The sequence below is a fragment of the Mirounga angustirostris genome, unplaced genomic scaffold (assembly GCF_029215605.1).
Source record: "Mirounga angustirostris isolate CCGP_5_RB_7025 unplaced genomic scaffold, mMirAng1.0.hap1 SCAF_10, whole genome shotgun sequence".
NCBI classification, from domain to species: Eukaryota; Metazoa; Chordata; class Mammalia; order Carnivora; family Phocidae; genus Mirounga; species Mirounga angustirostris.
The window spans coordinates 52077740-52105690 of record NW_026991718.1 but is presented as its reverse complement, the minus strand read 5'-3'; the positions used below and the strand labels follow the sequence as shown (position 1 = coordinate 52105690).

At 41.0% G+C, this 27951-nt stretch overlaps 1 long non-coding RNA gene across 6 annotated transcripts in view; it reads left to right on the top strand.

The window, feature by feature from the left end:
* LOC123851210 (uncharacterized) overlaps nucleotides 1-19398 on the top strand; it is a 71023-nt gene extending 51625 nt beyond the window's left edge. The window contains exons 4-5 of one of the 6 annotated variants that reach the window (XR_010405646.1): nucleotides 8712-8783; nucleotides 18264-19398. This is a non-coding gene — a long non-coding RNA (uncharacterized LOC123851210). The other 5 variants (XR_010405647.1, XR_010405645.1, XR_010405648.1 and 2 more) reach the window with 5 other exon arrangements.
* The last annotated feature ends 8553 nt before the right edge of the window (nucleotides 19399-27951 follow it).

Here is a 27951-nt window from a genome sequence, read left to right as displayed (position 1 = left end):
GAGAGGGAGGAGGGTCAGAGGGAGAAGCAGACCCCCTGCTCAGCAGGGAGCCCGATGCGGGACTCGATCCCAGGACTCCAGGATCATGACCTGAGCCGAAGGCAGTCGCTTAACCAACTGAGCCACCCAGGCGCCCTGGTTTGTAGAATTTCTTTATGTATTCCATACTTGAGCTCTTTGTAGGTGATAGGTGTTGCAAGTATCTTCTCCATGATCCTTATCTTTTAATGAATAGAAGTTCTTAATACTAATATTAAATTTAAATGTTAAATAAATGTCAAATTTATCCATCTTTTTCTTTATGATTAGTTCTTTTGTGTCCTATTTAAAAAATCTGGGGTGCCTGGGTGGCTCAGTCATTAAGTGTCTGCCTTCAGCTTGGGTCATGATCCCAGGGTCCTGGGATTGAGTCCTGCATGGGGCTCCTTGCTCAGTGGGGAGTCTGCTTCTCCCTCTCCCTCTGTCTGCTGCTCCCCCTGCTTGTGCTCTCTCTCTCTCTCTGTCAAATAAATAAATAAAATCTTAAAAATAAAATAAAAAAATAAATTATAAATAATTTTTAAAAATCTTTCCTTACTTTAATGGGGTTTTACATTTTAATGTAAAATGTATTCAAATATATCAATCTTTTTCTTTATGGCTAGTACTTATTAAGTAATCTTTCCCTATTTGAAGTCATGAAGCTTTTGTTTTATATTGCCCTCTATAAGCTTTATTTTGCCTTTTACATTTTTGTCTATGATATATCTAGAATGAATTTTTATGTATGGTGTAAGGTAAGGGTCATGTTTCCCCTCATAGTTATCTAATTGTCCCAGCACCATGTGTTGAAAAAGTTTTCTTTACTGCTTTGCAGAGCCTTTTTTTGGTCATAAATAAAATATCCATATACACATGGATCTCTTTCCAGATTTATATTCTATTCCACTGGTCAATATGTCCATCCTTATGCCAAAATTATTTATAGCCCATGTAAATATCCAGTAGAGGAAGTCCTCCCACTTTGTTCTTCTTTACCATTGTGTGGGTTATTCTTGGCCCTTTGCATTTCCATTTTATCAAGCTTCAAAGAAAAAAATCTTGGTTGGATTTTGTTGGCTAACAAATTAAAAAACAAAACAAAACAAAAAACCTCTACTGGCTCTTCTGAGTAATCATTTGAATGCTACATCTTGGTTTCACAGATGACTCATCAGCCAACATATATACTGTGCCTGCCTTAGGTAAAGTAATTGACCAGATTCAAAAATATCTCTGCTATCAGCTGAATCACTGACCTTCTCCAGATATTTTACCTCAGGAAATTGCCTTCTTCTGAGACTAATCCCTATAGGGACCTCTGAGTTCCTTCCTCTCAATAAACCCAGGAGTAAATGTACTTTCTTTCCAGTCTTCATAAGATAACAAATAACTTCAGAACTAGAAATAAAAATGAGTAAAAGTTTACAAATTATTTGTAGGCTAAGACTTCACAGGTGCAGAATTTATCTACAAAGTTCTGATTCAAAGTCTGACCTTTCTCAGTCCAGAGACCTGTTTGCTTCCATTCTCCCTTCTTTCCTCCATTTCCTCTTTCCCTCCCATCTGTCCTCTTCTCAGTTCCAATATCTTCTTCAACCCAAGCCTTTTCTCTTTGCACACACTGCTTTCCCTCCAGCTCTCTGAATCCGTGTCTCTGGCCTCATTCTCTGTTGAGTGAAAAACAGATATTCTCTCTTCTAAGTATTAAAGTCATGTCTGACTTCTCAAGGTCTTCCCAAGTCATTGAACACAAGCTCAAGAGCTTTTGCATATCTTAGAGCACATACTTGGGGAGCAGTTTCTCAGAAAGCGTCATGGCAGCCTTGCTAGGTACTTCACAGTTCTGAATCCCATTTTAGACAGGAAGAAAAACTGCCTGGAGTTCAAGGACAGAGCTGGAATTATAGTTCAAAGCTTTTGGATGGTCTGTTAAGGAATTAATGAACTCACTTGGTTACTAATGGTATCACAAATCATGCCAAAGTTCAGGTGGACTTGTAAAGGAAGCATCAACCACTACTTTAACCATGTACTTTTTTTATGAGATGCTTTTCCTTTTTTAACTAAGACATGCCTACTGTATAAATCTTGAAAAATATTGAAAAGCGGACACCTGGGTGGCTCAGTCAGTGAAGTGCCTGCATTCAGCTCAGGTCATGATCCCAGGGTCCTGGCATTGAGTCCCGCATCGGACTCCTTGCTCAGTGGGGAGCCTGCTTCTCTCTCTGGCTGCCACTCCCCCTACTTGCTCTCTCTCTCTCTCTGACAAATAAACACAAATCTTTAAAAAAAAAAAAAAAGAGGGGTGCCTGGGTGGCTCAGTCCTTAAGCGTCTGCCTTCTGCTCAGGTCATGATCCCACAGTCCTGGGATCGAGCCCCGCATCGGGCTCCCTGCTTGGCGGGAAGCCTGCTTCTTCCTCTCCCATTCCCCCTGCTTGTGTTCCCTCTCTCTCTGTGTCTCTGTCAAATAAATAAATAAAATCTTTAAAAAAAAAAAAGAAAAAATATAGAAAAGTATAGAAATTTAAACCCCAGCCATAATCTTACCTCTTAGATATTATCATTCTTACTATTTCAGCATATACTTCCAGGCTTTTTTAATACATGGCTGATATTATACATAATTTTATTTTCTACTTAGAATTATATCAAAAGTAGGTTTCCAAATCTTTAAATGTTTAATATTAAGTGACTGTAAAATATCCCTTTGAATCATAAGGAAGTGGACAGTTTCCCTTTTATTAGATTGTAGCTTGTTTCCAATTTCATCATAATTGTAAATAACATTAATAGGAAAACCTTGTTCATGACTCTTTGAATTTCAGGCTATTTCTATAGGCAAAATATGTATCTGATAAAGGTCTTATATCCAGAATATGTAAAGCATTCTTACAAAATCAATATAAGAAAACAAACAACCCAATGTTTAAATGGGCAAGGAATGTGGGCAATTCACCAAAGAAATTATACTTAAGGCAAATAAGCACATTCTGAAAGTATGTTCAACAATATTAGTCATCTGGGAAATAGAAATTAAAAGGACAATGAGGTAATACTACACATCCATAAAAATGGCTAAAATTTTAAAAACTGACAGTACAAAGTGTTGACAGTGATATGGAGCAACTGAAAGTTGCATATATTGCTGCTGGGAGACTGAAAATGATGCACCCTCTTTGGAAAACAGTTTATTCATGTTTTATAAGGTTAAACTACACTTAACCATCCAACTCAACAATTCTCTTCCTAGCAATGAAACTTCCCAAGAGAAGTGAAAATATATGTCCACACAAAGACCTATATGTGAATATTCATAGCACTGAATTCATAATAACCCCAAACTGAAAACAGCGCAGATGTCCATCAACAGATGAATGGATAAACAAACAATTGTGATGTTTCTGTACAGTGCAGATAAAAATGAATGAGCTACCAATACATGCAACAACATAGACAAACCTCCAAAGCAGTGTGCTGAGAAAAGAAGCCAGACACAAAAAACTACCTACCATTTAATTCCATTTATATGACATTCTAGGAAAGGCAAAACTATGGTGATAGAAAGAAAACTTTCTGGAGTGATGAACTATTTTATATCTTGATTATAGTGGTGGTTATATGACTGCATACATTTGTTAAAAATGCATTAAACCATACACTTAAAATGGGTGAGGTTTTGTCATATGTAAATTATATCTTGATAAAGCAGATTTTAAAAATAAGGAATGAGTCTGAGTGGCTTTTTTTTAGGCAGCTGACCTGAAGTGGAACCTGAGAACAGTTGGAGGAATTCAGAGAGAGAAGTAGAACTTGAGTGCAGTGGGTGGTGTCAGGATAATGACTTCTGATTTTGGAAGTGTTAATGAGGTTGAGTTAATAAGGGCACAGAGAGAGAAAAGAAACCTATAGAAATGAGAATGGAAAAAAAATCTGAATTCAGTAAAAAAGGAAAAAAGAGAGCATGAAATTGAGAAAAGGAAAGACTTGGTTCTTGTACGTGGGCTTTTTTGTGTTGCTATTTTTGTCTCAATTTATTTTCATTTCTTTATTCTTTATTCTATTGGGTCTTTCCTTTTTCTGGAGTGTGTGTGTCAGGTGTGTGTGTTGGTGGGGGGGTGTTACACACCGTGTGTTACCATTCTGTGCTTCCAAAGTCTATCTCCCTCCAGACCATACACATGCATTCCTATACACACATACATGTGTGTGTACATATGCACACACACCCCAACAGTACAACCAGATGAGAACAGTAGGAGGAAAAAGTAAACCAAGAAAACAAGAAGGTAAAGAAGTTTGGCACCTGCCTAACATGCATTAGTAGGGAGGGTTCACTCTTGGTCCTTCACATTCTATGGAGAAGAGCAATAGAAAAAAAGTACCAGGTTATGTAAACCAACTTCCCAGCTTTTAAAACTCTGAGTAGGAAAATAGCTTTAATAGTCCCATTAGGGCCTGGGCCAAGGACTTTTCCTTTGTATTTGTGAATAATTAAAAGTTAATGGTGGCATTTCTCTTTCAGACTAGGGGAGGCAACCATACCATCATGATCCTAATTGAATCCATCTGGGAAACTCTAGAAAAATGTTAACAAATTTGCAATGGTTAAAACGTTCTGTGCCTTTTAATCTGTATCCATAAAAGGCAATGAAGCTGTATTTTTATTTCCATCCTATGAATGAGGAAGTTGAAATTCAGAAAAGCCATGGGATCTACTGACTCCCTCATAAAGAAGAACCAAAAGACAGATGTTAGCAGCAGATCTCCAGTTTGGCATTTTGTAAAGGTCCTTTTTTTTTTTTTTTTTTTGAGGGGGAAGGGGAGGGGCAGAGGGAGTGGAGAGAGAGAATCTTAAGCAGGCTCCACGCCCAGCAAGGAGCATGACGCAGAGCTGAGCTCAATCTCATGACCCTGAGATCGTGACCTGAGTTGAAATCAAAAGTCAGATGCTTAACTGACTGAACTATACAGGCACCCCAGGCATTTTGTTTTTAGATGTGCCTGGACGAGGTGGACAAGAGAGCTTCTTAGGCTGTTGAGGCCTGAGTTCTGCACCTTATCAGGATATCACCTAGATCTATCTATATTTCTATAGACCACTACCACCATTCAATACAGTAGCTCAGAGAAAGTGAGGGCAGGACTCTTTGGGGCCCTTCAAGATTCTCTTGAGAGAAGTGAAGAGGAGAGCGGCCTGGCTTCTGCTCCAAAAACTTATCGTGATACTTCTCATTACAACTTTACTCCACTTTACACAATACCACACAGTTAGAGAGTGTGCAAGCTGGGTTATGAACCCAAATTCTGTGCTCTCAACTGCCATACTATGTGGCCTCCTATTCTTTTCTGACATTTCCAGTATATATGAGGTAAAAAGAAAAAAAAAGAGGAAGGAAGGACAGTAGGAGGACACCCCCTATTTCCATTTCATTTGTTTCCATGAAGAACTTTCCAGTCTGCTTTTTAGGAGGGAAGCACTGCTTGTGCTCTCTCCTGCCCCTTCTTTCATTCTCCCCAAGATAGGAGCCATTTACCTGAAGGAGATTGGGAAAAGGTCACTCTTACTTGCGGTGGTTTGCGGGTAAATGTTTAGCAACCAGCTTTGGGACAAGGGTGGAGCCCTGGTATCTAACCTTCCATTGTTTCCACTCCTTCCCTGAAGGCATCACGTGTGTCCCCTCGCCTCCTGAAGCAACTAACTCTTTAAGGGGTTTAGGACTTTGAGGAGTTCAGCCTTTCTCTCTCTCTCTCTCTCTCTCTCTCTCACACACACACACACACAACCCCTCCCCCTCCAAAACAAATTAAAAGAGTTTCAGCAGCTTTTGCTTTCTACCCTACAGCACAGACTTCACCTGATGAAGGAACACAAAGGCCTGGCTGCTTGCCTTGAATAAGAGAAAGGGAAATTTTAATATAGAGTGAACAGGATCACACTTCAGAGAACTTTTACTTTCCACTGCTCTGTCTTCCACTACAGAATGGGGTATAGGCAGTCTTCAGTCCTCATCTTTGTCCCAAATAGGTCCCAGTGAAAGCAGTGCCTGGTGGGTGACATCTGGGCCTAGATTCTGAGCATGTTTCTGACCTGGGCTGAGGTCAGGCTGGATATGTGAGAACGTTGTGATTGGCAGCCCCCCTCAAATCCCATAGACTGGGGAATTGACTTTCTCTAAAGGAGGGGAGTATTCTGTTTCCAGGGGGAAGGGAGGATGCTGTGAGAACCTAAGGCACCCACCACAGGACTTCAGATATAAACAAGTCTGTAGAATATAAGCCCCTACTCTTGACCATCAAAGCAGGAGGAAGCATAAGAAGACCGGACCCTGGGGCTAAAGTAGGGGCATGTGGCGGAGACCTCTCACAACACTCGAGCCTTCTCCAGAGCCAGCCTGCTGTCCATAGTGTGTCCACTGCTGGGCCCACTGCCACCCCTGTGGGCACAGGCCTTATCGAATATTAGTAGTTTATCTCCTGGGACTCAGGCAGGGTTGAAAGGCTGGCTGGGCTCCCACTGAACTTCCTGTGTTGTCCACTTAGCTCATATGCATGGGAGAGTGTTTACACTGGGCCAGATCCCAGAACTGGGACATAATTTGTGATGAGATGCCCTGGGAGGGCAACCATGGTTCAGCCTGGGCCCAACCAATAGCCAGGCACTCATGTGCAGAGGGGCCTGAGTCAGTTGGTAGGATGCTGTGCCTGCTCCAGGTCTAGGTTCAGAACTATAGCCCTTGGATTTCCCTGGGCTTGTTCGCAGCGCCCCCTGCTGACCATTTTTTATTAACCCTGTGTCTTTGGATCCTTCCTAATTCTGTTCCTGAAATCTAATTCAGGGCCCTCTGGGATAACACAGTAAAATTAAGAATTAAGTTAAGAGACATGAAGGTGCTTTGGAGAGTCAAAAAAAAAAAAAGACTATATAAATGCAATTAACCATTATTATAAAGCCAATATTGAGAAAGACAGCACTAAATGACTCCCTTATCCTCAAAATTTGCCTTATCCTGCATGACTTTTCACTAAAGTTTTGGACAGAAATGAATTGTAATGGGCTGAATTGTGTCCCCCCCATAATTCACATGTTTAAGTCCTGACCTCCAGTACCTCAGAAAGTGACTGTATTTGGAGATAGGGTCTTTAAAGGGGTGACTAAGTTAAAATGAGGTCATTAGGGTGGGCTCTAATTCACTATGACAGGTGTCCTTACAAGACAAGGTAGTTAGGACACAGAGACACACAGAGGGAAGACCATGTGAAGACAGAGAGGAGGCAGCCGTCTACAAGCCAAGGAGAAAGTCTTCAGATGAAACCCACCCTGTTGACGTCTTGATCTCAGACTTTTAGCCTTCAGAACTGTAAAAAATAAATTTCTGTTGTTCAAGCCACATAGTCTGTGGTACTGGTTATAACAGCCCTAGCAAACGGATACACCAGTCTCTGAGCTCTGCTATTGTAACTGAGTTTTACTGTACCTAAAATAAGGCCCTGCCTAAAGTAATTCATGGTCTAGAAGGAAGAAATAGGCAGATCAGATAATTGACTGTTATGAGTATTATTAATATTGGTACCATCTTGTACCAGATACTTTACCTATGTTGTCTTTAATCCCCACAGCTATCCTAAAATATTGTATAGATGAGAAAATAAAGGCACAACGAGGCTTAAAACTTTCTCAAGGTCACATAGTCATCATAAAGCCAAAAATTGAATCTATGTCTGACTCAAAAACTTGTTTTGTCCCCCACTGGTCCCTCTGCCTCTGCGCAGAGGGCAATGGGAACACAAAAGGAGTGGGAGGGAGGGATGAGATGGTGGTTGTAGTAGACATCAGTGGTCTACTCTCTTTTCCTGATAACAGTACTCTCTTTTATTGGAGAAGGGTTCCCCAACAAAAGGAGTACACATTCTTCCTCCCCAGGTTAAGAGGAACAGTCCAAGGCCTGGCCAATCATAACTTTTTCCCTCCAGCCATGGGTCAATGGCTGGGTACATGTTTACAGCCAAGCTAATCTTAGATTCTCCTATAATTGTTATAAGCTGAAACCAGGGGAAAGAAGACCTCATTCTCCCCTGGGGTGACCAAAGTGTATGTAAGCCTGGAACTCCCTTGACCACATTTTCCCTTAACAAGAGAGAATGAAATCAACTCATAAGAAGAAGCCAAAATCCCTGTGTGTGTGTGTTTGCGCGCCTGTGTGTGTCTCTGTGTGTGTGTAGACAGAGACAGAGAGAGCGATAACAGTATCATTTGAGTGTCTGGATCCAGCCATTCCTGAGGCTGCCTGCATCCAGTCCTTCCTTATATGAGTTAATACAGCCCCTTTTAACAGAAGCTAGTTTGTGTTGGGTTTCTGTTCCTCAAAATCAAGAGTCCTGAGAAATATAATACTGGTCAAAAAAAATTTCATAGATGAAGTGACACAGGAAAGAAGGGGATTCACCAGGAAGACAGGAGTAGAAGAGCTGCAGAGGTTGAGGAGTGTAATAGCAGCTACACTCGGAACTGCAAGCAGCTCAGTGTAGCTAGAGCTGAGACATGTGGGATGGCTAGAGAGGTGGGCAAGAGCCACATCAGCAAAGGCCTGAGTGCCCTACTAAGATAATTTGGCCTTTATATGAGGTCAGTGAGGAGCTGCCCAAGAGTTGGAAGCAGTGGTGTGACATGATCAAACTTGGGTTTCAGCAGGTCACTCAGGAGATGAATCTGAGAGAACACAACAGGAGGCAGTTTCAACAGGATGCTGCTGCAGGAATCCAGGTGAGAGATCCAGGTGGAAAATGGCTCCCAAGTTCTTGGCTTAGCCATTGGCTGGAGGGGAGAACAGGGACAAAAATAATTGCATTTTGGTCATTTCAAGGTTGAAGTGTCCGAGACATTTAAGTGAAATTCTCCAGTTGATATATTAAAAGAGGTGCCTGGGTGGAGATTTTTTTTTTTAAGATTTTATTTATTGGGGTGCCTGGGTGGCTCAGTCGTTAAGCGTCTGCCTTCAGCTCAGGTCATGAACTCGGGGTCCTGGGATCGAGCCCCCGCATCGGGCTCCCTGCTCGGCGGGGAGTCTGCTTCTCCTTCTCCCATTCCCCCTGCTTGTGTTCCCTCTCTCGCTGTGTCTCTCTCTGTCAAATAAATAAAATCTTAAAAAAAAAAAAAGATTTTATTTATTTATTTGAGAGAGAGAGAGAGAACACCAGCAGGGGAGGAGGGAGAGGGAGAAGCAGACTCCCCACTGAGCAGGGAGCTGCTCCCAGGAGCCCGAGATCATGACCTGAGCCAAAGGCAGAAGCTTAACCGACTGAGCCACCCAGGCGCCCCCTGAGTGGAGATTTAAAGAAACATTTTTTGAATCATTAATTCAACCATTTACTGCATACCTACTACTGGCCAGGCAGTGTACCAAGAATAATACGGTCAAATCTCTGCTCCCCCAGGATTACACTCTGGCAAAGACAAAACAGATAATAAACAAATAAAGAAACCAGGTACGTGCTTCCTAGGCGATAAAGCAGTGTCATGTGGTAGAGGCCACGGAGTAGGGGCCTCTATTAGTTTGGGAGGCCGGCTGGTAGCAGGTGCGGAAGCCCTGAGGGCATAGAGGCAGCCACAAAATGAGTATTCCCACATTCATGTGAATATGAACATGCCCATTAAAAAGTTCCATCCATGGGGCGCCTGGGTGGCTCAGTCGGTTAAGCATCTGTCATCAGCTCAGGTCATGGTCCTGAGGTCCTGGGATGGAGCCCCGCATGGGGCTCCCTGCTCAGCGGGGAGGCTGCTTCTCCCTATGCCCCTCCCCAGCTCGTGCTCTCTCTTTCTCTCTCTCTCTCTCAAATAAATAAATAACTAAAATCGTAAAAACAAACAAGAAACACTTCCATCCGTTTGGTGAAGTTGCCTTCTCTGCCGGGCCACGCCCTCGAGGCTCGCGCTTGGGAGACGCCCATCAGCGCGCCTTTGTGCTTCCACAGCGCCTTTCATCCCACGTTCACGAAGCCCATCGTGCCGTCCGCTCTGGCAGGCCCGGTTCACCGACACAGGCAGAGGCTTTTGATCTTTATCCCTGCATCATAAAACGGGCAACAGAGGCCTCAGTGTACAGAGCATCAGCCAAAATTATTTTCTGAGTCAGGGGACCTTGCTTCTGAGTTGAACCAAAAAATACCTGATGCCTGCTTCTTCTATTTTCCTGGAATCGCCAGGTGCTGCATCTTTCCTCTTACAGCTGTTTTCTCTTTTATTCCACGCATCTGACTCAAAACTTAGTTTTTCTTCAAGGCCCCTGAAGCCACATTGCTTTATTCCACTGACGCCAGGCCTGTTACCCAAGCTAATCGGCTTTTCTCCCCAGAACACTCTTTAAGTTGAAGTGGTACATAAAATTCTAACTATGCAGTATAACTTATTTCCTTTTGTAGGGCCCTTGGTATGATGGCATAATTTACATTACACTTAAAAGACACAAGTTTTAAATGTACAGTTCAGTGAGTTTTAATAACTGCATATACCAGTGTGTTACTAGCTCATTTAGAACATAGAAGATATTTGCAATCCTAGTAAAAAGACAACCTAATTTTTAAACGGGAAAAGGACTTGAATAGATATTTCTCCAGAGGAGATTAGACAAATGGCTGGTGAACTCAACATCATTACTTTTTAAGAAAATGCAAATCAAAATCACTTAAGATACTCCCCCCACACACACATGGCTAGAATAAAAAAAGTGGAAAATAACAAATGTTGGCTTAGATGTGGAGAAATTGGAAGCTTTGCACCTTGCTGTTAGGACTATAAAATGTTGCAGCTGCTGTGGAAAACAATTTGGCAGTTCCTCAAAAAGTTAAACAGAGAGTTAAAACATGACCTAGCATTCCACTCCTAGGTATATATATACCCAAGAGAATTGAAAACATCTATCCATACAAAAACTTGCACATAAATGTTCACAGCAGCATTCACATTAGCCAAAAAGTGGAAACAACCCCAATGTCAATTATCTGAGGAATGGATAAATAAAATGTGACATATCCATATAATGGAGTATTATTCAGCCATAAAAAGGAATGAAGTATTGATATATACTACAAAATGGGTGACCCTTGAAAACAATATGCTAAACAAAAGAAGGCAGAAACAGAAGGCCACATATTATAATACTTCATTTATATGAAATGTCTAGAATAAGCAAATCCATGGAGACAGAATATAAATTAGTGGTTCAAGGGGTGGGAAAAAGAAGGAATGGGGGGTGAGTGCTAATGGGTAAGGGGTTTTCTTTTGGGATGATGAAAATGTTCTGGAATTAGATAGTGGCAGTGGTTACATGACCTTGTGGCTATACTAAAAGCCATTTAGGGGCATCTGGGTGGCTCAGTCGGTTAAGAGTCTGACTCTTGATTTTGGCTCAGGTCATGATCTCAAGGTTGTGAGATCAAGCCCCGCGTGGAGCCTGACTAAAATTCTTTCTCTCCCTCTCCCTCTGCCCCTCCCCCCCTCCTGCCTCTCTAAAAAACAACCCCCAAAACTCCATTTAATTGTACACTTTAAAAAGGTGAATTTTATGGCATGTGAATTACTTATCAGTTTAAAAAGTTTAAATCTGGAGGGCGTCTGGGTGGCTCAGTTGGTTGAGTGTCCGACTCTTGATTTTGGCTGAGGTCATGATCCCAGGGTTGTGGAATCAAGCCCTGAGTCGGGCTCCACACTCAGCACAGAGTCTGCTTGAGATTCTCTCTTTCTCCCTCTGTACCTCTCCCCACTCCTGCTTTCTTTCTCTGTCTCTCTAAATAAATAAAATCTTTAAAAATAAATAAATAAAACATTAAGATTTTTGCACTTCAAAAGACATCACTAAGAAAATGCAAATACAAGGTAGATTGGGATAAAATATTTGCAAATCACATATCTGATAAAGGACTAATACCCAGAACACACAAAGAATTCCTACAACATAATGACAGTAAAACAAACAATCTAGTAAAAAAAATAGGCAAAAGACCCCTGGGAGTAAACTAGTTATATGCCCCAGACTTCAGTTTCTGACCCCCAATACTGATCACATTTCCTGTGGTATATACATGCTTACAGAACTGTTCTTTACTTCAGAAAACTGTTTTTAAGGTATGTCTATTGGGGATTATTTGACTGATATTTGCATTTTCTAATAAACTGTAAATCCCAGGGGAAAAAAAATAGGCAAAGACTTGAGTAGACATTTCATCAGAGAAGATATTCAAATGGCTAATAAGCATATGCAGAAATCTTCACATCATTAATCACTAGGGAAATGAAAGTTAATAAGACAGAGATCTACAGACTCACTAGGATGCCTATAAGCAAAAAGACTGAAAATAAGCATTGGTGAGATTATACAGCAATTGGAACTCTCAGACATTCCTGGAGATTGTAAAATTAAAGTTACTTGGGAAAAGTTTGGCGGTTTCTTAAGTTAAATATAAATATAACCTAACAATTCCATTTCTATGTATGTATCCAAGAGAAATGAAAATACATTCCCAAAGAAACACTGCCTCACAAATATTCACAGCAGCATTATTCATAATAGCCTCAAATTGGAAACAACCCAAATGTCCATCAACTGATGAATAAACAGTGTGGTTTATCTATACAATAATATATATCTTAGCAATAAAAAGAAGAAATTACTGATGCATGCAACAAATGCATGAACTTCAAAAATATCATGCTAAGGAAAGAAGACAACGTATTGCATGATTCCGTTTATATGAAATTTCTAGAAAAGGCAGAACCAGAGACAGAAAGCATATCAGTGGTTGCCTGAGGCTGATGGCAAGAGTAGGAACCGACCATATGGACAAGAGGGAACTTTTGGGGATGCTAGAAGTGTTCTAAAAGTGGATTATGGTGATGGCTACACAACAGTATAAATTTACTTAAAAATCAATGAACTGTTAGCAGAAAAGAACCACCCCCATCACCACCACCACCACAGCAAAAACAAAGAAATGGACACAGGAAATCTTTGGGATAAAGGTAATATTCTTTTTCTTGGCTTGGATGGTAGATGGTTATTTGGATATATTCACTTGATGATAATCCATGACCTTATATATATATTTATCAAATGTATAATTTATTCCTTTTACTGTACACATGTCATTCTTTAATTTAAGAAACTTTAAAATAAAAAAAATAACAGTGCAGACGGTCTAAGCAATTTATTGATGAAAGAAAAATCAGGGTGAATTTCAGTGTACTGCCAATGGCTGGTGGGCCTGATTTGTGCTCCCATAAACCGCCAAGACTACCCATTCTACCCATAAATTAACATCAACATATCTTCCACCCATGGTGTCTATTTACCCTTCTCTCAGGGATCATCTCACTACATTTTTTGGTTTATTTCCATACCTGTTCTGAATCCTATAAGATCGGAGGAGAGGCAGATGCTTCTTACACAGATTTTTTTGTTTTTGTTTTTTAGATATAACTTGTAGACAGTAGAGTGAGCACATCTTAGGTGCACAGCAAGGTGAATTTTTACACATGTATACACCTGGGTAACCATTACCTTGATAGAGAATATTTCCAACACTCCAGAAGCTCCTTTGTGCCCCTCAGCAGATCCCACCAAGTATAAGCACTGAATACCCAGATCCACCAAGTATAACATCCTGACTTGTATCATCATAGATTACTTTTGCCTGATTTTGAACTTCATATATGGGTCTAGACACGTTTGTGTCTGACGTCTTTCATTCAACACTGTCTGTGAGATTCATCCATGCTGCTGGACTGTACAGTCGTTCCCTCTTCTTTCTTTTTTTTTTTTTTTCTTTTTCCTTTTTTTTTTTTTTTTTTTTTTCTTATCTCTTTCCCCTCTTCTTTCTTATTGTGGGACTCTCACAATTTACTTTAAAAAATGTTTTATTTAATTATTCATTTGAGAGAGAGAGAGAGTGAGCAGGGGGAGGTGCAGAGGGAGAGGGACAAGCAGACTCCACACTGAGCACAGAGCCCCATGCGGGGCTCGATCCCACGACCCTGAAATCATGACCTGAGCCTAAATCAAGAGTCAGACGCTTAACCGACTGAGCCACCTAGGTACCCCACAATTTACTTTTGATGGACATTACATTTTTCTAGTTTTGGGCTTCGCAAATGAAAGTGTACATATCTTTTGGTGGATGGCAGCACTCACTTCTGTTTTCACCTAATGATATTTTACACTGTTTTATTTATTTTATTTACTAAGTTTTAATAAAGTAAGGTGCAACATCCAGATCAGAGTAGGTCCAAGCATTTGGACTTACAATCCCTGATCTCTACCATGCAAAGGTAACATCAAAAGGCTATGAATGCTGGTAATTTTGAAAACAGAAAATAATATCCATTTCATGCCTATAGGAGATCTAAATAAGAAGGGACCTGTGAAGACCCCAGCAGAAATTGAAATCGGTCATGTCTTTTCTCAGCTAGTATCCAAGACTTATTGCTTTACTAGTGAGTGAGCCCAGCCTTCTGCTCAACCTTCGTAATTACTAATGGTTTTAGAGAATTGAGGCATTCTCAAAGAACTATAAACTATTCATTGATTATATAAAGGATCTAATTGCAATTAATGTTGTTGTTGTTTTTGTTGTTTTTCCAGAGAGTGATAAGAGGAGAAAAGAGAAGGGACAAAGACAATTGATTTAATTATGACTCTGAGGTATTGGTCAGTCCTAGAGAAAATTGTAAAGTAGGTTAGATGCCTTTAAGGACCTCCTCCACCCATGCTTTTCTCTTCTTTGGAATATCTTCTTCCCTGTGAGGCCCTCCTTCCAAAGCCCCTGTCCTCATAATGCCCTGGACTTGGTACCTCATTCAACCTACTCATTTTAGGTGATGTGTAAACTCTGAATCTGCCTACAACTCTACAGCAGATGCCCCTGGGGCTTGGCTTTCTACCAGGTGACAGGCAATCAGGAAACTTACACCATCTATCCCTTCCCTCTAGGATGTTTTAGTAGACTCATCTAGGAAGAAAGCTGGAATTAAAAGGAGCTGTTTTAATGGTGGAAAATCTGGCTGGGGGTAAGCTCTCATGGGAACCACAGGGCTGTGTCTCTAGCTGGCTACGTCAGTCATAGCTCAGCAGGTTCTGCATTTCACTGCAGATGTTTGGTTTGGAAAGTCCCTTGGTTATTTGGCTTCTGAAGTCCTTTCTCACCATGGGGCTCCTCTGTGGGAGGACAGAGCTCATCAATCACATTCTCCAAATGTCAGGCTTCTGCTGTGTGACCCCAGAAGAACTTGCTTCCCATCTACGTAACAGAAGCAAGGACTCTACATTTGCTGGAATCAAGTGTGAACTGTGGGGCAAAGGTCCTCCCTGATGGTTAAGAGTTCCCAAGAGACGTGACTGTTGGGACATAAATCGGAATATAAATGTCACCCCAATCCTCTGACTGTTACCATTTCACCCTTCCTTCTTCTCTTTCCTACAGTCTCTTAAGAGACTCTTGGGGGATGTAATTCACCAACCAGAAACTAAATTATATTTAACTTTCTCAATTAGATGCTATTTCAGCTATGTTAAACCCATACTTGAGATGCTAAGCCAGAACATGAGAGCCCTGGAAAGGGGTCCTGGAATCATTCAGGTTCAGACTTGTAGAATTATTACTTTCACTTTCTAGAACCCGCTACACCTTCTTTTAACTATAAAGCTTTAGATCTGCTACCCTCTTTGCCTGAAATTCCCTCTTTTTCGCCAGGCCTATCCAACACACACACACACAGAGAAAGAGAGCAAGAGAGCAAGAGCATTGAGTGGCTTCTGCTTGTCCCTCAGGACTCAAATCAGGCATTATCTCTTTAGGAAAGTTTTCTGATATCCCACCCCTGTACACAGTTTTCAATCACTGATGGATTTTCCAGTCTTAACCAATTGGCAATAAATGACCAATAAATATTAGTGTCATTGAATGAATAAATGGATTGTTATGGCTAGTGTTGTACTCGGACTCTCATTCTGGTTGAGAATGAGCCTCCTCACTACTGGGTATTTACCCCAAAGATACAAATGTAGGGATCCGAAGGGGTACGTGCACCCCGATGTTTATAGCAGCAATGTCCACAATAGCCAAACTGTGGAAAGAGCCAAGATGTCCATCAACAGATGAATGGATAAAGAAGATGTGGTATATATATACAATGGAACATTATGCACCCATCAAAAGGAATGAGATCTTGCCATTTGCAACGACGTGGATGGAACTGGAGGGTGTTATGCTGAGCGAAATATGTCAATCAGAGAAAGACATGTATCATATGACCTCACTGATATGGGGAATTCTTAATGTCAGGAAACAAACTGAGGGTTGCTGGAGTGGGGGGTGGGGTGGGAGGGATGGGGTGGCTGGGTGATAGACACTGGGGAGGGTATGTGCTATGGTGAGCGCTGTGAATTGTGCAAGACTGTTGAATCACAGATCTGTACCTCTGAAACAAATACTGCAATATATGTTAAGAAAAAAAAAAAAGAAGAAGACAGGAGGAGGGGAAGAATGAAGGGGGGAGATTGGAGGGGGAGACTAACCATGAGAGACGATGGACTCTGAAAAACAAACTGAGGGTTCTAGAGGGGAGGAGGGTGGGGGGATGGGTTAGCCTGGTGATGGGTATTAAAGAGGGCACGTTCTGCATGGAGCACTGGGTGTTATGCACAAACAATGAATCATGGAACACTAAAAAAAAAAAAAAAAAAAAAGAATGAGCCTCCTCCCCAAATAACCAACCAGCTTGGAGAATACTTTCTGAAAATGTAATGCAATTATACTCACTTCAATTCAGAATTTGCTTCATATACTCAAGGCTTGGCCCTAGAGGATTGGAGAGAGGGAAAATAGCAGTACTAATTGTAATCTCTGCCTTCAAGAAGCTTTCCATCTTTTTGAGGATGGCACTAGTGTTGGCCTCCTCCCTACACCACGTCAGATCCTCTCACCCTCCCTCACTCCAGCAGTGCCTGGGTAACCACCCTCATACAGGCTCCTCCATTTGCACATGTTCAAAGGCTCATGGGTGAAAGTGTACATCATGGAACTTCAGAGGTTTAACATAACTGAAATAAAGTGCATTCATAGCGGGGAGGAGCACAGGTGATGGGAGGAGACGAGGCTGGAAGGCTCAGCAGCGGTCAGATCCTAAAGGACCTCCCGATCATGCAAAGTAATTTATCCTGATGTCAAGGAGCAGCCCTGGGAGGGTTTTGAGCAGAGAAGTGACTTGATCAGATTTACGTTTGAAAAAGATTCTTCTTGCTGCAGTGTGAAAAATTAAGCAGAGTACAGCAAAGCTGGAGGCAGGAAGTCTGCTTGGCAATTACATGTTGTCAATCCTGCCGTACATGAGAATCGCCTGGGGAGCCTTAAAGATAAATATCAAGAGGTGGGACCCAAATATCACTTTTTTTCCTTCCAGCTCCCCGGTCATTCTCAGATGCAGCCAGTGTCGAGAACCACTGCAGTAGACGTACCAGAAGTCCAGCAGGGCTGGAGAACAGAGGGCCATGGACCAAGGCAGGAGAAGCATGCAGGGAGAGAGCTGAGGGCCCTGTGCCTGCGGGTTGTGTCCGTCCTGTTCCGTTTTCTCAGATTCGCACTCATTTTGGCCCAACTGGTTTTTAAGTTTAAATCAGTTGCGCAGAGGATTTTAGGGCAGTGAACCTATTCTGTATGATACAACAATAGTGGATACATGTCATTACCCATTTGTCCAAACCCTTCTAACATACAACACCCAGAGGGAACCCGCATGTAAACTATGGACTCTGGGTGATATTGCTATGTGCATGTAGGCTTATCAACTGTAACAAGTACACCACTCTAGTAGGGGATGGTGATGGTAGGGGAAGCTGTGCATGAGTGAGGACAGGAAGTAAATGAGAAATCTCTATACCTTCCTCTCAATTTTGCTCTGAGCCTAAAACTGCTCTAAAAAGTAGTCTATTGGGGCGCCTGGGGGGCTCCGTAGGTTAAGTGTCAAACTCAGTCTTGGCTCAGATCCTGATCTCAGGTTGGTGAAATGGAGCCCTACGCCAGGCTCCACACCCAGCAGGGAGTCACCTTGAGGATTCTGTCTCTCCCTCTGCCCCTCCCCCCTCACCCGTGCTCTCTCTCGCTCTCTCTAAAGTAGATAAATCAGTCTTTTAAGAAAGCAAAGTCTATTAAAAATATGTAAAATTCACACAAAATATCCAAATTTCTGCTTCTCCAGGAAGTTGGAAGCTCCGGCCACACTGGGTCTGCATGCCCCCAGGACAACAAACCAAGGACTGGCTGCCCACTTTAGAAGTGGCACGCGTGCCCCACGCCCCACAGTGCCCACCAATGCAGCTCAGCGTCAGTGCTATTTCATCTCACTCCCCACCAGCTCACCCATTTAACTGCCTAGTGCCTATCAGGATGGGAGTTGAGAATGTAAGAGCCAGACTCTACAGGGTGGGTGAACTTGTTAAGGATTTTGTTTTTGGGGACACCTGGGTGGCTCAGTCGGTTGGGCAGCTGCCTTCGGCTCGGGTCATGGTCCCAGGGTCCTGGGATCGAGCCCCGCATCGGGCCCCCTGCTCGGCAGGAAGCCTGCTTCTCCCTCTCCCACTCCCCCTGCTTGTGTTCCCTCTCTCGCTGTCTCTCTCTGTCAAATAAATAAATAAAATCTTAAAAAAAAAAAAAAAAGAAAGCTAAAATTGACAGTGACTGTTGAAAAGAAAACTGAAATTCAGGTCCCAAGTATCTTTTTATTTTTTTAATCTTTTTTTTATTTTTAAAAGATTTTACCTATTTGATTCTCTTCAGCCAGGAGACCTTCAGAGTTCTGTAAAAAGGCGAAGATAAGCTCACTCCCCCCACGCTGCTTTTGGCCCTATGACTGCCTGTCCTGCCACTAGATGGCAACCTCCCCCAGCTACTGGAAGTGGACTCTCTGGAGGACTAAACTGGGGAAGCAGAAAGCGCGGATGCAGGGCTGCCTGTGTAGAAAGGACTTTAGTTTGATCCCAGCTTTCTTAGTGTGTGATTTGGAAATATGTTATCATCCCGTCATGCAATTGTATTAAATTGAGCAACAGTTTTATAGCACTCATCAAGCTCATACAGAGCTAATTCTTCTCTTGTTCATCTGATTCTGTTTCAATCTGCAGATGCTTAAATTCGGGAGACACAGGTCAAGCTACAGAGAATTTAGCTCCCTGAGAACTAGTACTTCTAGAACGCCTTATTAATAACATAATGGGGGGGGGGGCGCCTGGGTGGCACGGTTTGTTAAGTGTCTGACTTCGGCTCAGGTCATGATCTCAGGATCCTGGGATCTACCCACTGTGAGCAAGTTGGGCTCCGAGCTCAGTGGGGAGTCTGCTTGTCTCTCTCCCTCTTCCTCTGCCCCTCCCTCAGCTCGTGCTCTCTCTCTCTTTCATATAAATAAATAAAATCTTTTAAAAAGACATAATGGGGTATTGGTTAAATAAATTCTAATTCCAGGCAACCAATAGCCATTAATGATTTTTAACATTCTTCTTTTTTAGTTGGGGCATAATTTATGTTACATTTGAAAGTACAATTTTTAAGTGTACAGTTTAGTGGGTTGTAATAAACATACACACCAGTGTAACCACACCCCATTTAGGACACAGAACCTTTCCATCACGATGGTAAGTTCTCTTGTCTGCTTTCAAGTCAATCCCAATGACCTGAAGAAGGTTCAAGGCCCAGAGGAGTACAAACAGTGGGTTGAGCAGGGAGTCTGTGTGGCCTTGAGGATAATGCACACTGTAAGAGGCTAAATACAACTCATAATTACTCACAGCCTTGTGCTTTTGTGTTTTCCTGGTAAAATCAAGCAGTCATTTATTTTTAAGAAAGAAATGACATTTTAAGAATCAGTTCCTTTTACCCAGCATTTTAGTAACATAATTTTCTTCCAAATATAAAAATGCGCAAAGTTCTCTAAAATGTTTGATCACTGCTTGACAGTTTGGTTCTTGTGAAGTTCTTTTACTTTGCAGTTGTCAGGCTGTCGCTGAGAAAATGATCAAAATCATTCAGTGAGACCATTGCTTTGTTTTGAAAATACTTTTTCCTGAAGAACTAATCAGAGCATTCTTCAGCCCAGGAGTTGAACTCATTTGTCAGCCTGCACTAAGCTTGCCTTTATTACTATGCTAGAGAAATGCAGTGACTTCTACTAAAAGACGATTTCTTTATTGTTGACTTCTTACGGAAGCATAACATACATGAAGAAAAGTGCACAGCTCAATTAATTTGCATTAAAATGAACACACCCATGTAATCAGCACCCAGATCAAGTAACAGACTACCAGAACCCTAGAAGGCCTTCTAGTCACTCCAGAGGTAACCATTACCTTGACTTCTAAGAACATAGATGAGGGACACCCAGGTGGCTCAGTCGGTTAAGCGTCTGCCTTTGGCTCAGGTCATGATCCCAGGGTCCTGGGATTGAGCCCCACATTGGGCTCCCTGCTCAGTGGGGAGTCTACTTCTCCCTCTCCCTCTGCCACTCATGCTCTCTCACTTGCTCACTCATTCTCTCTCTCAAATGAATAAATAAAATCTTTATAAGAGCATAGATGAATTTTACCGACTTTTGAACTGTCCGTAATAAAATCGTATATTACGTGCTGTTTTATGCCTAGTTTCCATTACTCAATGTTTTATTTGAGAAAGACATTCATATTGTTGAGTTGTAATTTGTGCTTTCTCTTTCCATTGTGTTGCCCTTCCACCATTTATTTATCCATTCCATATTGATGGACATGTAAATTGTTTCCAGTTATTGGCTATTACAAATAAGCCTGCTATGAAAAATTTTAAAAAATATCTCTCGATGCACATTACTTACATATTGCTGGAATCTACATTTGTTCAGCTTGAATTGGTGCTGCCAAAGTGTTTCCCAGTATGGTTGTACTAATTATACTCCTACCAACAATGCATGAGAATAGTAGTTGCTCCATTTTGACAACATTTGATATAATCAGTCTTTTTCATTTTAGGTATTCCTGTATGCACAAAGATATCTCACCAGGGCTTTAATTTGCTTTTCTTTTTTTTTTTTTTTAAGATTTTATTTATTTATTTATTTGAGAGAGAGAGAATGAGAGAGAGCAAGCACATGAGAGGGGGGAGGGTCAGAGAGAGAAGCAGACTCCCTGCCGAGCAGGGAGCCCGATGCGGGACTCGATCCAGGGACTCCAGGATCATGACCTGAGCCGAAGGCAGTCGTTTAACCAACTGAGCCACCCAGGCGCCCTAATTTGCTTTTCCTGATGACTAAAGTCGAGCACTTTTTTCATCCTATATATTGGTTATTTGGATATCTTCTTTTGTAAAGTGCCTGTTAAATCTTTTGCCAATTTTCTGTAAAATACTTAACGCAAATTTTTAATTGTTTTCTTTCTTTTTAACTTTCCATTATGAAACAATTTCAGACTTTTGCAAAAATAGTACCCAAAAATCCCATATTCCCTTCATCTAATTTTGTATCTCCATATCTTGCTTGACTATAGTCCACTTATCAAAATCAAGAAATTAACATTACTCATCTACAGACTTTATTAAAGTGTCATCAGTTGTCTCTCTAATGTCTTTTTCCAGACCAGGATTCAATCCAGAATTACACATTGCCTTTAGTTGTCATGTCATCTTGGTCTCCATTAATCTGGGATTGTTCTTGAGTCTTTGTCTTTAATGACCTTACCACTTTAGAAGAGTATTGACCAGTTATTTTGTAAAATGCCTTCAATTTGCTTTTGTCTAATGTCCTCAGGATTAAATTCAGGTTATGCATCTTTGAAGGAGTGATGTTGTATCCTCAGTGCATGATAGCAGGAGGAACATGATGTCAATATATTTTATCAGTGGTGATGTCAATTTTGATCACTGGGTTAGGCTGGTGTCTGCCAGGTGTCTCCACTTTAAAGTTACTATTTTTCCCTTTGTAGTTAGTAAATATCTAGTAATGCAGTAGGTACATACTCTGTTTCTTTTTCTCTACAATGTTTTGTGTTTTTTTTTAAAGATTTTATTTATTTATTTGAGAGAGAGAGAGAGAGAATGAGAGAGAGAGAGCATGAGGAGGGGAGGGTCAGAGGGAGAAGCAGACTCCCCGCCGAGCAGGGAGCCTGATGTGGGACTCGATCCCAGGACTCCAGGATCATGACCTGAGCCGAAGGCAGTCGCTTAACCAACTGAGCTACCCAGGCACCCTCTCTACAATGTTTTTAATGTACAGTATTCACTTAGGTCTTCTTCTAAAAGCTTTATTGTTTTTCCTTTCATGTTTGGATATACAGTTGATTCCCTTTTAGGTAAATGTCAAGATTTATTATTTTCTCATATGATATCAAATTGACCTAGCACCATTTATGGAAAATCCATCTTTTGTTATAAGTCAGGTGACTATATGGGTGAAGGTCTCTTTCTGCCTTCTCTTGTTACGTTGGTTCATTTGTCTATCTTTGTGTGACCATACTGACTTAAGAACTATACTATCACTTCTTGATATCTTTATATTTCTGGCTTTGATCTTTTTTCAAGATAGACTTGGCTATTTTTGGCCTTTTGCATTTCAGCTTAAATTTCAGAATCCATTTGTCAATTTCCACATATACCCCATAAACCTCTGATAGGATGATTTGGATTGTTTTGAATCTATAGATATAGATTGTTTTGGAGGTATTTACGATATTGAATCTTCAAATTATGAGCATAGTACTTCCCTCCATTTAATTAGATCTTTATTTCCCTTTATAATGTTTTACTGTTTTCGGTGTAGTGGTTTTGCATAGCTTTCACTGATTTATTCCTAGATATTTGATGTTTAACAATTTTTGAACTATGGAACTACATGAGCAGAGAATAGCATAGAGCAGTGGTTCTCAGTGGAAGGTGACTTTGCTCCCAGGACAACTTTGGCAGTGTCTGGAGACGTTTTTGTTTGTCACACTGGGGTTAGTGCTGGTGACATCTCTTGGGTGAAAGCCAGGGATGATGTTAAACATCCTACAATGCCCAGGTCAGTCTCCCACAATGAAAAATTATACAGCTGAAATGTCAGTAATGCCACTCTCAAGAAACTTCAGTATAAAGTTAAGAATTTCAAAAACAAAAGTCACTTAATATAGTCATGATTTTTTTTTGTACATTGTTTAGGAATTTTTGTATGTCATGTACATAGTTATGTACAGTGACATTTTCATCATATTAAAGTTATACTTTCCTACTGGGGTGTGAATAAATCTTGGAATTTTCAGAATTTTATAAAAAGGGTGTTATAATTGTTGGGAGATAATTCTCCATGGGTTTTGGGTTTTCTGAGCAAAAGACATAGACCATTTTGTTCAAGGATGTTTGCATAACAGACAGCCTTGGAAACATAAAGACAGAGGCTTCCTGCAGAGAGTTGGAGATACCTCTCCCTGGAGATATTCCAGGGTAATAAAGCTAGAGACCTTGCCCTTCCTTCCCTGGAGATTATTTGCTAACATTTTAGTGTAATAAAAGATAATACCGCTCTCTGGGGGGATAGGCATGTTTGTTAGCAGTTCCCTTATAAGATTAGGGGTTTCCTATGCTCACTGTTCCTCAGCTGTGACACAGATCCACAGTATGCCCAGTATCCACCTCAGCGTACCCCTGTGTGGCCCTGGGACTTGGAGGCAAGATGGAGGCCATGCTGCCTGCTGTGCTGTGAGTAATAAAACTGTCTAAATCCATTTGGGCTTGTTGTCTCTTTACTGGCTGAATCTATAGATTCCATATCTTGGCTATTGTAAATAATGCTGCAATGCACATGGGGTGCATATATCTTTTCAAATTAGAAAACACAGGTTTACTACGTGAGAATCCCTCTTATAAACCTTTCATAGATTTTTTTTTTATGCAAGCCTAATACACTGCTGTGACTTGTGATTGGGACGCCCTATTACAAAACCTCAGGAATCACTGGATTCTATGGTGCCCCAATGGGTTTGTGCCTAAAGCAGCACTAGTTGCCCGGCAGAAAGATGGAGGAGAGGAGATGGAGCACTGCCATTCTTATTGCAACGAGCCTTGTAGAACTATTTGCCTCTTAAAATTCTGTGCATTTGCAACTTCGATTAAAATAAACATAATTCTGTGCATTTGCAACTGTGATTAAAATAAAAGCTATCTTTTTAAAAAATGTGGTAGATGGGATGAATAAAATGGACACAAGTAAAAATGGAATGAATGAATGTGTAAGATGAATCCTAAAGAGTCTCTCAAACTCAGAGGTAAAGGGCTAAAGCAAAAACAAAAACAAAAAGAAACAAAAACAACCAATGAAAGAAAAGTTAAGTGACATGGAGGATAAGGTCAAAAGTTCCTGCAGCATCAAACAGAAATTCCAGACCAAAAGAATGGAGATAACAGAAGAGAGATAATATAAAAGAAGAGCACTTCTGAATTCAGAAAAGAGTCAAGTCTTTGGAGTGAACAGACCTAAGAATGCCAACCAGGTTTAGAGAAACAGGTCCCACTCCTAAATGCATAGGGAAAGGGGGAAAAAATCTTAAATTTTTCTAGTGAGAAAAACTAGATTGTTCCTACAAAGGAACAAGAATCAGTTTAACATCAGATTTTTCTTTGATACCAGTGGATTCTAGGAGACAATGGAGAAATATTTTGAAGGATGGTGTCAAAGTTAGTTTCCTTTAGAGCCCCCAAACATGGCATTTTTATATATATTAGATGATAGCAAATACTATTGATTGAGGAAGGGAGTGATTGGTTAAAAGTTTTATTATTGAGAGTCGCCTGGGTGGCTCAGTTGGTTAAGCATCTGCCTTCACCTCAGGTCACAACACCAGGGTCCTGGGTTGAGCCCCACATCGGGCTCCCTGCTCAGCAGGGACTCTGCTTCTCCCTCCCCCTATGCCTCTCCCCCTCCACTCATGCTCTCTCACTTTCTCTTTCTCAAATAAATAAAAAATTTTTTTAAAGTTTTATTATTGAATTTTATCTTTATTTAGCTGAGATCAGAAAAATAGCCAACACTAATATAGAGCTCACAATGGGCCAATAACTCTTAAAAATTTACATATATTAAGTCGTTTAATCCTTATTACACATAACAGGTAAGCACTATCATTATTCCCATTCTACAGATGAGAAAACTGAGACATAGAAAAGATCAGTGACTTTCTTTCTGTCTCCAGCTAATAAATGGTAGAGCTGAGATTCAAACCCTATTTTTATTTTGGAATTTAATGAAGATTTCCTTGCAAATAAATATTCTGTCAGTTTTTGTAAATATTCAGTAGATGATTGAAAAGAAGGAGTCCAATTTTCTTCATAACTATTAATTCTATGTCATTAAAATATTGTTCAGATTACTGCTATGTTTTTCGGTTTATCTGTCAAAGTCATAGCAGAGACCGTTGAAAATTTATTTCTGCCGGGCGCCTGGGTGGCTCAGTTGGTTGAGTGTCCAACTCTTGATTTCAGCTCAGGTAATGATCTCAGGGTCATGTGATAGTCAAGCCCCTAGTCGAGCTCCACGCTCAGCAGGAAGTCTGCTTGGGATTCTCTACTTCTCCCTCTGCCCCTCCCCCTGCTCATGTGCTCTCTCTCTCTCTCTCAAATAAATACATAAAATCCTTAAATAATTATTTCTGCTTCATATTGTAAAAAATTTTTTAAGTTTCTTCTGCCTCTTAGAGGCTATGTTTTTGTTTCTATGTTCCAGACTTTTTTCATAGTTCTATATACTTTTTTATGCTTACTCATCCTTGAGTGTTAAAAGTTTTATGTATGCTTTGCATTTGTTCCCAAACAGGATGAGCTAATTCTTCTTGGCTCCCTGCCTGTCTATTTGGATGCTGTTAGAACCTTCTTCTCATATCTTAAGCTGAAGGATTGGTTACCTTCCGGCAGCCTGAGAAGATTGTGGAGGGAGCCAGCTGGCAAGGAATGTCACCTCTGCAAGATTTCTTCCCAATGTTTTACAAAGCCACTGTCCCAAGGGGCCAAAAGTTATTTGGCCTTTGTCCTTGCTCCTTCCTGGCAAACAGCCAGACTGGATATCAGAGAGGAGCTTGCCATTCAGAGTAAAAATTTTCCCTTTTTGCCTTAGGCCGCTTCAATAAGCATTGGGAAGGGAGAGTCAGAAGATTGGGCTAAACCCCCACTCTTCTCTGGAAGTGTTCTGGTTATCTATCGCTCTATAAAGTAATCCCAGCAATCACTCACTATTGTTACCTCTCCTGATTCTGGTGAGTGACTGGGCTCAGCCAGGTGGTTCTCATGCAAGGTCTCTCATTTGGCTTCCATGAGACAGAGAAGATGAAAGAGTCATCTCAAAGGCTTTTCCATCCGCGTGTCTGGCACTGGGACTGGGGAAGTTCAAACTGCCAGGGCTGGAACAGCTGGGGCTTCTCCGCCTCGCTCTTTACCTTCATGTGTGCTGTCCATGTGCTCTCTGCAACATGGTGGCTTCAGGGCAGATCTACTTGCCACTCAAGGCTCCACAGGCATCCCTTCTGAGCAAGAGAACTAGATGGAAGCTGTGTCATCTTTTAAGACCCAGCCTCAAAAGGCACATAGTGTGTTACTTTTGTTGTGTAGTCCCAGAAGCTCACCCAAGGAGCCCATTCAATTTCAAAGAGGCCATCTCTTGACTAGGGGTGGGGGTAGGGGGCTGGATTTTGGAAGCACATGAGACTGAATACATTGTTGTGACCAATTTTGAAAAATACACTCTGTCACAGGAAGTTTGACACAATTTTGTTGAATTAATAAATGACCGTATACCATCAATAGTAATACTTACTGACACCTACTTTATGCGAATATCTAACTGATGGAGCTGTTGTGAGGATTTATTGATTAAAACTGTGTATCTAAAGTACTTGAAATAGTGACTGGCTCATAGTAAGTGCTTATATGGATGTTAGCGACACTCTACAGCTACAGAGAATTAGGGATCAATAAAGATAGTGTCCACTGACCACTCTTCCCTGCCATTCAGTTTCAGTTGTCCATTCTACTATTCAATAACTTTTAAAAAAATCTTCTTGGTTTACCTACTTGCTTCGATGGAACATACCATCTGAAAGCTTCCTAAGAAAAGGCACACAGAAGATCAACTTTTTGAAATCTTGCGTGTCTGAAAATATCTTTATTTACCCCTATACTTGACCAATAGCTTGAGTGGCTGTGAGAATCTATGCTGGAAATAATTGTCTCTCAGAATTGTAAAGGCATTATTCCATAGTCTTTCAGTTTGATGTGTTGTTATGGAGAAATCTGATGCCATTCTGGTTCTTGATCCTTTGTATTGTAGGGGCCAATGGCAGGTTGCTCCAAGATGGGCTGCTTTGGCAGGAACATTATTTTGAGTTCAAAGCAACCAAAACCCAGCTGATTTAAGAAAAGCTCTTTACCTCCCCCTCAGCTGCCTGCCTGTACCAGGAAGAGAGCTATTAACAAATTCCTCTTTACCTAAGAAACTTACCTACATAATAGGGCAACTTTTGTTTTCCAAACATCTCCTCTCACCTTCCTGCTAATGGTCTTTCTCCCTTTGTATCCTCAGACCCCTACCCCTCTTCTTAGCTCATATAAGTGTCATGTAGCCTCACTGTCTTTGGAATTTCCATGTCTGTGTGGATTTCCTGTATGAATGCTATTAAATTTGACTTTCTGTTGTTAATCTGTCTCATGTCGATTTGAACCGTAGTCCAACTAGAAAGACCTTGAAGGGCAGAGGAAATTCTTCTCCCCTGACAGTATGCAACCTCATTTTTCCCTCTGGGTGCTTGTCAGATCTTCTCTATTTCCCCAGTCTTCTGAAATGTTATCATGATATACCTTGATGTGATTCTGTTTTTGTCCATTGTGCTGGGCTCAATGAGCACTTTCAATGTGGA